Source organism: Amblyomma mixtum, chromosome 10, assembly GCF_055824585.1.
Source record: "Amblyomma mixtum isolate Tamu chromosome 10, ASM5582458v1, whole genome shotgun sequence".
NCBI classification, from domain to species: domain Eukaryota; kingdom Metazoa; phylum Arthropoda; class Arachnida; order Ixodida; family Ixodidae; genus Amblyomma; species Amblyomma mixtum.
Genome location: NC_143021.1, coordinates 40,184,224 through 40,196,781, shown reverse-complemented (window position 1 = coordinate 40,196,781; position 12,558 = coordinate 40,184,224). Strand labels below are relative to the sequence as shown.

The 12,558-nt window shown below is 45.0% G+C and overlaps 1 protein-coding gene and 1 pseudogene across 1 annotated transcript in view; both read right to left on the bottom strand.

The window, feature by feature from the left end:
• Positions 1–12,558, bottom strand: part of LOC149325638 (endothelin-converting enzyme 2-like) — a 226,290-nt gene that overhangs the window by 148,254 nt on the left and 65,478 nt on the right. The window lies entirely within an intron of this gene.
• On the bottom strand, positions 9,412–10,100 carry LOC149325639 (protein GVQW3-like; annotated as a pseudogene).

Sequence of the window (12,558 nt, the reverse complement as noted above, 5' to 3'; positions counted from 1 at the left end):
TGAGTGCAGTGAATAATTGTTTTCAAACAGGTTTCCGAAAGATCTAGAGCGAAGGAGGCAGTGGTCTGAGGCCGTTAGACCAGGCCAAAGCGACTGGGAACCAGCAAAATGGACCTGCGTATGTTCAAAAGTTCGTATACGTGCGGATGCCGTCCTCCTTCAGGTGAGGAACCACCTCGATACATTCTCAAGAGATTGGAAAGAAATGCTCTTATTGAGAAGGTGTATAGCTTGACTGCATGTATGCTTTCAATATGACGTTGTAGGTGTTCATGCAAGAAATAGAATGATTTGCGAATAAATGGCTTTAGCTAGACGTTATGATCGAGTAGCGCGGCTACAGTATTCCCGCACTGATAAAAAGTAATTGTGTCATTACTGCTAAACTGGCTGCGGTTTATATATGGCTCTGATGAAATTCTGCTTACTGTACATGTTTATTTATTTATTAGCTTACGCACTCCCTCATTAGAAGAAAATAAAAAGAGATACTTGTCACCTATAGCATCGAGCACTCCACAGTTTCTTTGGGACATCATTTCCATTTGATATTGTTACTTGTAGTGTGCAAATGTTTGCGCCTAGCAGTAATCTGCATGGCGGTGCATTTTTTTGTTGTTATCTCGGCCATAGCGCCTGTGAAGTGTCACTGTTTTATAACTAAGAGAGCACTGTGATTCCGTAAAACTATAGTTCGTTTACGAAGGAGATCAGAAAGAATTTCCATAAGGCATAGAGTACCGTACGTATTTGCTCGCGTAATTTGTGCACGTTTTTTCTTTAATTAGGGCTCCAAAAAGAGGGTGCGCAATTTACGCGCAAGCGAGTCATCCGAACACGTCCTAAAAAAAAAAGGTTGGCATCGCTGGCAAACAAAAAGGTTCACTCGTCCGCCCCGCCCACGCTATGTAGCTCCCCGCGGGGTGGCATGACGGCACGTGCTTAGCTCAAAGCAATAAACGCGCAAAGATTCAATCGATAAGTCAGCAGTGGGATGAGATAACGGGCAATAAAACGGGGCCCTTGCGTGTGGCCCGGCTGACTAGCGGCAAATCGTATAGCAAACGGTACGGTAGAGTTTTGGATTTGGGGCGCGCGCAGCTGTTCGTCCGGGATAGCGACCGCCAGCGCGAGCAAGCCGGATAAACGGCTCAGAGTTCGCACCCGCGTATACATGCTGGGGGTCTGGCTCAGCATAGTGCGCAAAATGTGTGAGTATTTTTTTTTTTAATCCGGTTAAATGTTTGAACTTTTTGGGGTGCACAATCTAAGTGCGGGCGCAAATTACACGAGTAATTACTGTAAATGTCTGACTTTGTCAAAATAAAATTCTATTCAAACGGCCGCTCACAATTTAGAGTACATTACAACCTGTCACACTGAGTATTGAAAAGAATAGCTTTGTAATGTGAATGCGTCATGTACACCACCGACTTAGGCTCATGCTTGATGGCAGTCACTGTCAGTTTTTTCAAGAGTAATCAGGGCTTTGATTTAGCTTGATTGCTACTGAATCAACCAGAAATTACCTGCTTCCTAAAATCAGATTTTTGTCTTTTGTGGTAAATGAACGATACGCACATTTTCAAAAAGAAGTCAGTTAAGTAACATCAGCAGTACATGTCCAGAGTGCAAATGCTAGTTCTTGTTCATGAATCTATATGCTGTAGCTTCACAGATGGACATGTACTATTGGTCACTGATGTTCAAGAATAAGGGCTGCAGTTAGCAGTCTCCCAGAGCTTTCTTTAGCGTGCCTGCACTACTGTCCTTTAGGGTACAGGGTGACTGAAGTATCGTATTTTGTAAAAATATGGAGTGCATGTTTTTCATACTATAGAAGCCGGAATAATCAAGAGAGTAATTAGTGTACCATACTTACAATTTTAGTTCTAGATATTCAACACAACTGAAGGTGATTTTGGCCTTTCAAACTAGTAGTGTCAAAAGGGGGTGATCATCCCACTGCACGCAGCAACAGAGTAAGCACTAGCATATAAGTTCTAGCATATAAGGGGATTCTTTACCACCCAACATTTTTAACAGCAGATTTTGTGAAAGGACTAGAAAGCCATATTTTGCATACTTAACATATCCTGTTTTCCTTCCAGAAGAGTTATTTGTCATGCATTTTGCATTCTTATTATACATGATGTGTGTTGTTGCCATTTATTACCCAATGTTAGTTTTATCATATAGTTGTTCTTTTAAGAAATGTGTTGTTTCCCATGTGTTCTTTCTCGCATTGTATATGTTCTTCCTGTTGTGTTCTAAATTTGTATGCCCATCCTGCTTGGGCCAAAACATTGGCCTGCAGTATATGTAAATAAATAAAAAATATAAGTTTTGCAACCTGCAACAAATTCATGTTCTTAAGTGATGAAAATTCTTTTCCACATGCACTTGGTACATATGCATACAGAGGAAAACCTTATCATTCTACCAGCCGCAATTTGTGCACTATATTAGTCATTCTTTAGCTGTCATCATGCCTTAGTTGTGCACAGCTCAAATGCCCGTCTTATGTGCAGACTATGTTGGTTGGCTCGTGGTTTTGACAAGTATAAAACAGCATGTGCACACAAGTACCACATAGCACACAACAAACAGAACAGAAAACTATGCTATTTCTATACTGTTCCAGGCTAGGCAGATAAGAGTCGAATACAACAATGCAACAATAGAAATAATGTCAGCAGGGTACTCTCTTTCTTTGCATATATTACAGAAAGGAATACATGAAGCAGTAGGGAGGGAAATGATTCACTTTTTCCACCAGCTGGGACAACTGTTACCAATTTTTCAAGTCACTTCCACACAGTGCTCCAATTACTTTGCATTTACATTGCTTAAATTTTATCAACTTTGTGATGCAGAAACAACTACCGAGAAATGAAAGCTTTCACACAATTTGGCAAGAATGGTCCACAAATATTTTTGTCTCAAAGCCCTCATTTACTGCCTTCCTATATGTTTTTACTCTCTCTGATCGAATAGTTCATGGTTCCAAAGTGATGTAATTCAGTTGTGCATTTCTTCTTCTTTCTAGTATATTTGTTGAATCCTTTTTATGTGTGTTCTCCTTCCATACACGAGTGTTATCACTTTTGTTAAAAGATTTTGCTTGCTTCATGTAGCAAGCTATGTTTTGTAATAAGTGTTATGCTGTATCAAACCTTTTTAAGGCTCATAATTTGATTTTCCAATAAACTACAAATTTTGGACTTCACTAATGCGTTTAATCAGCTGAATGCAAGAAACTGCAACTCGGCGAGGTGGTCGCAGGTCGACTCGGCATCTCGGTAAACGGTAAGTTGTGAGGTAGTCTTTGTAAAAAGTTTACAGCCCAGGGGGTTCACTTCCAAACTTTATAATGGGACTCCAGGAGCATTCATGGATGTCCTACCTATTGCAGGAGGCAGTACCAGAAATCTTCTTAGGTCCAGGATATTTGGAGCGCTAGATATCCATTAAGAACGACAGAGTGTGGCTAAAAAGAACCCCCCCCCCCCCTGGGCTCCAAACTTTTGACAAAGGCTGTACACTCAATCTTACAATGGCATGGCCTTACACTTCACCACCCTTAAGCGCAAATGTTTTAAACCTAACACTGCGCATCCTAAACCCGGCTATGTGTCCTTATGCTCGCACAACAGCACTCGATCGAGACAGCCGCGCAGGTCAGTCGATCCACAGGGTCCATATCGGAGGAAACTTGGACGCAGTTGACATATCGCTCGCACAGCGTACAGTAAACAGATATGGTACGCTTCAGACTGCTTCGCGTATCGCTTTGCTGACGGATACCATTGATTGCGGCGCGGCCTTCTTGGCACTGCACGCTTCGGTGAGCACACCGCGGCCCACGCATATCGGTCGCCAACAATTGTGACTGTCATGCATAGGGGAATGTAGACGCAACGGGTATACTTACAAGGACACGGTCTGGACGAGTTTGTATTTATTCGTGGTTAAAACAGCGCGGGAAAAATACACAAAAATGAAGGAACACGCAGAACACGTATACATACACAAAACAAGCGCCGACTCGCAAATGGCTTTTTCCCTCGCTGCTGTAACCATATAAACCAGCGTGTCACAGTCGTCTATCGCTTTATGAGCCGTCGGCACTGTCAATTTCTCCTTGGAACAAGACTAGCAGCGTTGAGGGACGCAACCGCACAAAACGCGAAGCCGAAAAAGAATAGCGAAGCTGCAGCGCCAAGCCTTTTTAGAGAAAGCTGTTGCGGGCTTCCAAAACAACCGCTTTCGTCAAGACGGCATCCTGAATGAACTAAGTGCACAGCAATGAAGACCGGCACCGACTACAGGCCTCTGGAACTTTGTGCCTCCCGCGGACCACAACGATAGAATAAAAATGCGAATTTCCAACTCTACTCCACCGGCTCTGCCGAGATGGGTGATGCGTGAAGCAGACGACGCCGCTGAGCCCAACGCTGCTATTGGCTGCGCCGTTGGCCAAGAAATCCCAGTAGGCCTTGCAAAACCACGTGACTTCCTGCACGTTTTTTGTCACGCGGCTCGGACAGCGAGGGCCTCTCCCAGTGATGCCAACCCTAGGGATTTATCCCTAGATTTAGGGGTTTTTTGTTTGCTTTAGGGATCTAGCGTCTTTTTTGTGAAATCTAGGGATTTTGAGAGGCCGTAGAATTGCTACTCTAAGCAGCTTAATGGCAGGTGTATCTGATATTTTGCGCTTGGAACAGAAAAAACTATGAAAAATGCTAATTACTACTCCTTTATTTTAAGTATTCTGCGAAAGAAGTTCTGCAACGCGAAATTATCGACTGCTCCACAGGGAGGAAAAACGAAACCATGTGAATTTCAAACTGTTTAACGTGCGTGCCATCTCTGGCGCTTTGAGTGACTGCCCCTCTAAGAAAGACGAAGTTGAATTTTGGCTTGTAGTGCCCGGATCAACGCGCTACGTTTACGCTCACCGCTTACCTTTACCAAAAAGTGCCACAATTCGCATTCTCCACATATGCTAGACCACTTGATTTAAACGTGCTGTTCAACCAAAAAACACAGTCTAAGTTGTAAGGAATCACTTTCTGATTTTGTAATTACCAATCTTACGTCTGTATCATTGCTGTGTAACTATAACAAGATTACATTTTTAGTTATGTCAGTTTCTCGGGACGTCAATCTCCAAAACTATTTGATGGTCTTTGATTGGGACTATGATTAATAAATAACTGTGCGGTGAGATACGCCATTTCACCGCTTCTAAATGTTCTCTACGAGGCGAGAAGGGGTCTTTCATTAATTCAAACATTTTCGTCTTTCTCTGTGCCTCTTAAAACAATCCTTAAAACAACCCTTAATGTTGTCTGAATAAAACACTTTCATGTGTTGACGGGGCTTAGCAGAAAATGCCAGCTCTTTCAACTTGGTATCAACTGCATTTATTTTTCAAAGGGCTGCATAGGTTCTTTGCGCGTAAAGATAAGCCGGCTGAAGGAGCAGCTTAAAAGTCGGTGCGGTGAAATGGGAGTCGTCTGCTCGTGAGCGTCGTTGCTCACTATTTTTCTCTCCAGTGACCACACGGCTCTGTAAAAGCTGGCGCCATCTGTGGGCCCTCTATGTAGGGTAAATCTACAAAAAAAAGGTACATTGTGGCTATAAAAGAATAGTCTGCAGTGAAGCTCCGCCCACATTCAGCCTCCGCGCAGAAAATTCCTCCACGACGAAAAAGTAGTCCGCTGCTTAAACTTTTCTTGTTACCTAAACAAGAAGCTCATCACAAGAAAAAAATTCCGAGCGCTAGAATTTTGATACGTGGAATGTTTGATATAGTCAAACATCAAAAAGCTGATTTCGTTTACAGTTGCGATTGGCCAGTGGGGTAATACAGGACGCCGCGGACCATGGCCCAGTGTTAGCAACTGCTGTTTTTTTAAGTTGTATCCTACTATAACACGCTTTTATCCATGTCTGACAAAATGTATAACCAATAGACGAAGCAGTGAACTGCGCTGAGACTTTGTTAAAGCTCAAATGGTCGCATTAACAATTAAACAATTATAGGTTAGGGATTTTTCTTCAATCTAGGGATTTTTAGGGGTTCAATCTAGGGAGAAAACGTTGACCTGAGTTGGCATCACTGGCCTGTCCTATGGTTTCCTTCCTCCATGCTTGGACCGTACCGCAAGTCTCGCATCTGGCACGAGCAGCGTTGCCTCCCAGCCGGTCCCTTACCGCCAGCCAGGGCAATTGCCCACCGCATTTCGCGGACCCGGCTAATTTTCCCCGAACGCAATCAACGGCAAGGCCGCGTCATAGCGTTTCGGGTTGGGCCCGGCTGGCCATGACCGGACACGCGTGGACGGCGGAGGTGCGTGCGCCCCTACCACCGGCGGGGTGAGCGGCCGCCGGCGCCCCGCCTCTTCAAGGCCGCCGAGAGACGGGCGCGCCCCCTCCCTCTCTGCGCCGAGTGGGGAGAAGAAGCGCGCCGGCCGCTTTTCCTGGTGACGGCGTCCAATCGTTGGGCAAATTTCTCTACCTGAAGGTGCTGGAGGACTGCTACATCTTCGACGAATGACGTCCGGGACGCGTGGGGGCGCATCCGTAGACCGAAAGGCGATTCGCACGCAAAAAACGCCCTCCCGCTGGAAGAGGGTCACTTCGAGCGAAGCCGCGCACCGCGCGACGGCACTGGAGTTCCCAGATCGTAGAGAAGCAGTTGGCCGGAACTGCGACGGACACAGCACTCGAGCATAACACCGGCCGGTACGACCCCTGTCATCCCCTGGCTTCTGTGGCTAGACCCATCTCGAAAAGCGATCGACCGCGCCCGAAGGGAGGTTCATGAAAGCATGCAGCTGAGTCGCGAGCTGCGCAATATATATTCGGAATATTCGCCCTGGTATGGAGTCACTCAGGACGCCGAATCAGCCTACTAGTCCGCTAGTTATGGGGCATTTATTACTCCCTTAATGATTCGCTTTTTCGAGTGAAATCTACTACACATTGAGGCCGTACGTGAAATGGTCGAAAGATCAAAGAAAGGATGTGGTATCATCGCGACACCGCCCACCTTCACTGCAGCCCCAGACGACGGATACTGATGAATTAGCAGAGATTCCGCGGGGCACGCCATAAACCGATGCGTTCACTCCAGCTTGCCTCGCTTTAACAGAAAAGATTGAGATTCTTAGCAGCTCCACGGTAGTGAGATATGGACAACCACATCTGGCTCGAGCACCGAAAAAAAAGGTTGCTTTTTTTTTTCATGCAAGTACCGACGCGTTGCTTATCGCAGTAATACGACGAGCAAGAGGACACCTTTAAACGTCCTATCTGACGTAAAGTTTCCGAAATCTGATCGTGGCTAAGTTCAACAGGAAGGGCTCGGAGCCATCGAAGGCCCAAACTCCAGCCTGTATGCGGATACTATAGTGTTTAAATCGCTAATCCGTCCACTACTTGAATACGCCTTCCCTGTCTGGAACCCGCACAAACAAATCGAGGCTGTGCAGAAGAAAGACGTTCGCTTCATATGCCACAGGTTTGGTGGAGATTTTTCGCCTTCCACAGCACTTTCATCACTGAGCCTGCAACCACTCTCATCTCGACGAAGGAATGAGTCTTTTATTGCATTATTAACTCTTCCTGCCGTACCTCTGCAAATGATTACCTAATCCCTGCTATACCCTCTAAAACTAGAAGTCACCACAGCCTAAACATCACGCCTTATTTTGCCCGCACGGACACCTTTAAATACAGTTTCTTTCCGCGTGTAATCAAATGTTGGAATTGTTTACCCGGTTCTACTCGCTCTCTTCCTTTAGAGCTGTTTTTAGCGGCTATTGAGTAGTTTTTCCGTTTTTCTTGTTTTCACTCATACTGTTTCGGATGTTTGCCATTGGTGTGCTTCATGTTTTCCTACATTGTTGTTCACACCCACCCCTGCAGTAGCCCAACAGGGCTGCAGGATATACGCATAAATAAATAAAATAAATAAAATATTACGTCGCTAAAGGAAGCAACGGCCAAATCGAAGAAACTTTGCAGACGGCCATCCAGTCAGTCAAAGCAAGCAAGGGGCCACCCCGGAGGACACGAAGAACGAGAAAGCACAAGTCTGCCCCACGGTTGCTGATCCGGTGAAGCGGTGAGGAAACCGCCAAGCACGCCACGAGGCTCACCGCCAACTTCGTCAGAAGTAGGACCACCTACAGCGAGAGGAGCTGCTAGGGTATCATCGGAAAAGTGTCAAGCAAAGGCGAATGAAAAACTAATGGACGTTGGAGGCGTCTGTGAATAAAGCCCTGGCTTCGTGTCTTTCCTCGGCCACGATAGCGACGAGCACGGGATGATATGCTACGATTCCGAAGCGAGGACCGGCACAGCGGCTGAAGCGGAACGGACGACGAACATAAGGCAATACCAGGGGGTCCGAAAGGTTTCGGAAGCGATGATATTAAGTTCGAGAGGTTTGAGAATTTTGTGGCACTTAACGAGATCCCGGAGACAAACAAGTTGAGGTTGCTCTTGAAGGCAGTAGGAGCTCAAGGAAATTTTAGTTTCATGCCATTTTATCTTGATGATTCTGAAAATCGGTCAGTAAACGATAACTGGATATTGCTTCGAGACAAATTACTTGAATGCCAAACTGCATGTGTACCGGTGTTAAAAATTGCCCCTTGTCGCCGTAATGCCTGGTTCACCAGAACGATATAAATGCGAAGTGTACGCAAAAGGAAACGCTTACGAGGTCTGTTGGAAAAGTATCCGACCTTTGGCCGAAGAAAAAAAACTGGCATAACTGGAGCGTTGGAAACCTAATAACCTTCAAAGTAGTCTCCTTGGGACTCCACATACTTCTCTCAGCAGTGCTGCCATTGTTGGAAGTATTCCGAAAAGGCCCTTTTCGCAATGGAGTTTAGCTCTGCTGTCGCTGCAGCCATAATGTCCTCTCTTGTCTGAAATCGCGCTCCTTTCAATGGCCTCTTGATTTTGCGAAACAGCCAGAAGTCGCAGGGGGCCATATCAAGAGAGTAAGGAGCCTGTTGAACTACAGGAGTCCGGTTTTTTTGCCAGAAAAGTCTGAATCAAATGCGAGGAATGTGCAGGAGCAATGTCGTGAGGGATGCGCCAATTTCCTGTTGACCTCAATCTTGGACTCTTGCGCCGCACAGCACCACGTAGGCGATGGAGGACATCCCTGTAGCACTCTTTGGTCATTCTTTGACCTCGTGGGGTGCCACACAGAGGGAGTCAAAGAAAGCAGTCAGCATCACTTTGACATTGCCTCGTACTTGGCGGGCCTGCTTTGGTCTTGGTGACGTGGAATGCGTCCTCTGTGACGACTAAGATTTGGTTTCCGGGTCGTACCCGTACACCCAAGACTCCCCAGCAAACCAAAAACCACTCAGAGAGGTCTAGCTAGACGTCTCTGAGAGGTTTTTGGTTTGCTGGGTCGTCACCAGTGATTATAGTGTTGATGAAGTCTGGGTCGCTGTTAGTGGAATCTAGCATCCCCTGTGAGACTTCAACACGAAGCTGCTTTTACTCCACCGTCAGCAGCTTCGGCACGAATTTCGCCGCAACTCTCTCCATGGCCAAAATTTCGGTTATAAGGGAATGTGCAGAAAAATTGCTGATGTCCACCTCTTCCGCAATTTCTCGGATAGCCACACGATGGTCCCGCATCACCACATCGTTCACTTCGGCAATGACCTGGTCATTTCGTCATGTTGATGGCCGACCGGAGCGTGACTCTCTCTTCACGGATGCACGGCCGTCTTTAAACCAATTGTACCACTGCTTAATCTGTGTGCTGCTCATAGCATCGTCACCGAAAGCCGTCTGAATATTCCGAATAGTTTCCACTTGGCTGTCGCCCAGTTTCTGGCAAAATTTGATGCAGTAGCGCTGCTGCTCTCTCTCCGCCATTTTCCTTGCAATAAAAAACCGACGAGAGCACTGCGCACTGCCTCACTCAAACGCTGTGTCCGCGCAACCGACGCTATCGGCAGGCGGGAAAAAATTCGTGCATGCGCATGAAGGTTCAAGGTCGCCTGATGCAAGCGCGCTTGTTTCATATCCATCAGGTGTTCGCAAAAAAAAAATAAAGTCGGATACTTTTCTAACAGACCTCGTATACCGCCATGCAGCCAACTCGAACTCGGAGGAGCGTTCTCGTGAAAAAATAAGTAAAAGAAGCTACAGATACCTTCTTTAATACCAATATTTCCAACGTGATCACGAACAATCCTAAAAAATTTTGGAAGGTTGTATAAATCCACGTTCTTCTAATTTTCTCCCGAGTTTGGCCATGGATGACATGCCGATCGATGGATGACATGCCTTTTGGCGAACGAGTTCAATATGTTTTTTAGCACTGCCTTCACTGATGAAGAGTCGATTTCTGAAATGGGTCTTCTTGAAACTGTCGGGTACGCCATGGAAGATATCACTGTTTCCTGTCCTGGTCTAGAGGGCGCCAGGGATCGTTTGCCTTCGAACTGTAGCCCTGGACCGGATGGCATCTCCGCAAAGCTACTGAAGCTAACTAAGCACATATCGGGACCACTGCTGTGCAAACTGCTCCAACAATCTCTTGCAACTGGAAAGCTTCCTGACGATTGGGAAACGGCTCATGTCATTCCCTTGTTTAAATCTGGAGATAAAAATTCCCTTGCCAATTACAGGCCCATCTCGCTCACTTGCGTCTCGTGTAAACTCCTGGAACACATTATATCTTCCCAAATCGAGCAGTATCTGGTGAATTCCAAGCTCATCTTTTCTAACCAACACGGGTTTCAACGTGGGCGTTCGTGCGAATCACAGCTTTTTGAATTGATCACTGATCTTCACCAATGTGTTCATTCGTCTCATCCTATCGACGCCTTTTTCATTGATTTCTCTAAGGCCTTCGACCGTGTTCCTCACCATCGATTAATCTATAAGCTTCACATTTTGAATTTGTCACCTCAGGTCATCAAATGGATTGAAGATTTTTTAACCAATCGTTCTCAGACGGTTATCATTAATAAAAATTTCTCTGCTCCTGTCTCGGTGAAATCGGGAGTTCCTCAGGGCTCCGTCTCAGGACCGGTTCTTTTCCTCATGTACATGAATGACTTGCATTACAACATCCCCTCTAGTATTCATTTATTCGCCGACGACTGCGTCATTTACCATCCCATTAAAAATCCTCGTGATCACAGTTTTTTGCAGGATGACTTAAATGCTATTTCTGATTGGTGCACAAGGTGACAAATGCAAATAAATATTGACAAAACGAAAGCACTCACGTTTACTAAAAAGAGGCAGGTTGTACTTGATACGTACTAGAGGTGATGCCATTGAACATGTATCATCCACTAAATATCATTTATCTTCTGATCTCACTTGGAATGTTCATATTGAGTACATTATTAACAAGGCCGCTAAAACATTAGGTTTCCTGAAGCGTAACTTGCATCAAGTAAACCAACAAACAAAACTTCTAGCCTATACATCCCTTGTCAGGTCCCAACTCGAATACGCTTCCATCATCTGGCACCCTCATCAAACTTACCTAGTAAACTTCAATGAATCACTTCAGAATAAAGCAGCCATGTTTATTGCCCACGATTATTCTTTTCGGACCAGCGTAAATAGCCTTAAGCAACAATTAAACTTATTGCCCCTCCAAATTAGAAGAACAAATGTCCGTCTATCGTTTATGCACAATCTATACCATGGTTCATCAGAATTTCGAGAATTGTTTCTGCGTCCTGCTGCCCACATATCTTCTCGTTTAGACCACCCATTTAAAATCAGCCCCATATTCGCGCGCACAAATTTGTTCATATACTCACCTCTTTTACTTGGCATCTCGCAATGGAACAGTTTGCCTGCAGATGTCGCCTCCGTATCTAATCATGCATCTTTCCTCAAGGTATCTAATGTTAGGCTGTTTTGATTGCTTTGTAGTCATTGATTGTTTTAGACTACTTCTCATTTTTTTCCCTTCATGTATGGGGCTGTATTCATTGTTGTATTGCGCTCCCTGCCAGGTATTACGCGTGCTTATAGCTAATTCTGTTATAGTCTTGTGTAATCATATATATATATATATATATATATATATATATATATATATATATATATATATATATATATAAATGCACAGGCTCCAAATTAGTTTATTTCTTCCTACATTTTTTCCTTTTATATATTTCTATGGTTACCTTGAAAGTAAGTTTTTGCTTATGTGCATATATAACCAATTTTGAATTGTATTCCCCCCCCTATGTAATGCCAGAAAGGACCCTTAGGGTAAATAAATGAAATGAAATGACAGTCCTACTGGCAAGACCTTCACAAAAATACAGAAGGTACTATAGAACAGCACTTCAGTCCCGGGTATTCAACAAGCGCACGCAGCAGGAAAGAGAAAGCATCACGGACACCTGGCGCGTATTTGCGAATTGAAGGCATTCCCGAATGATGCCTTGAGGGATCGACTTGAGGCAGGATTGCGCGACCAGGAGACTCAAAGGATATTGTTCGCAACGGGAGGCTTGCACTTTAAAAAAAAAA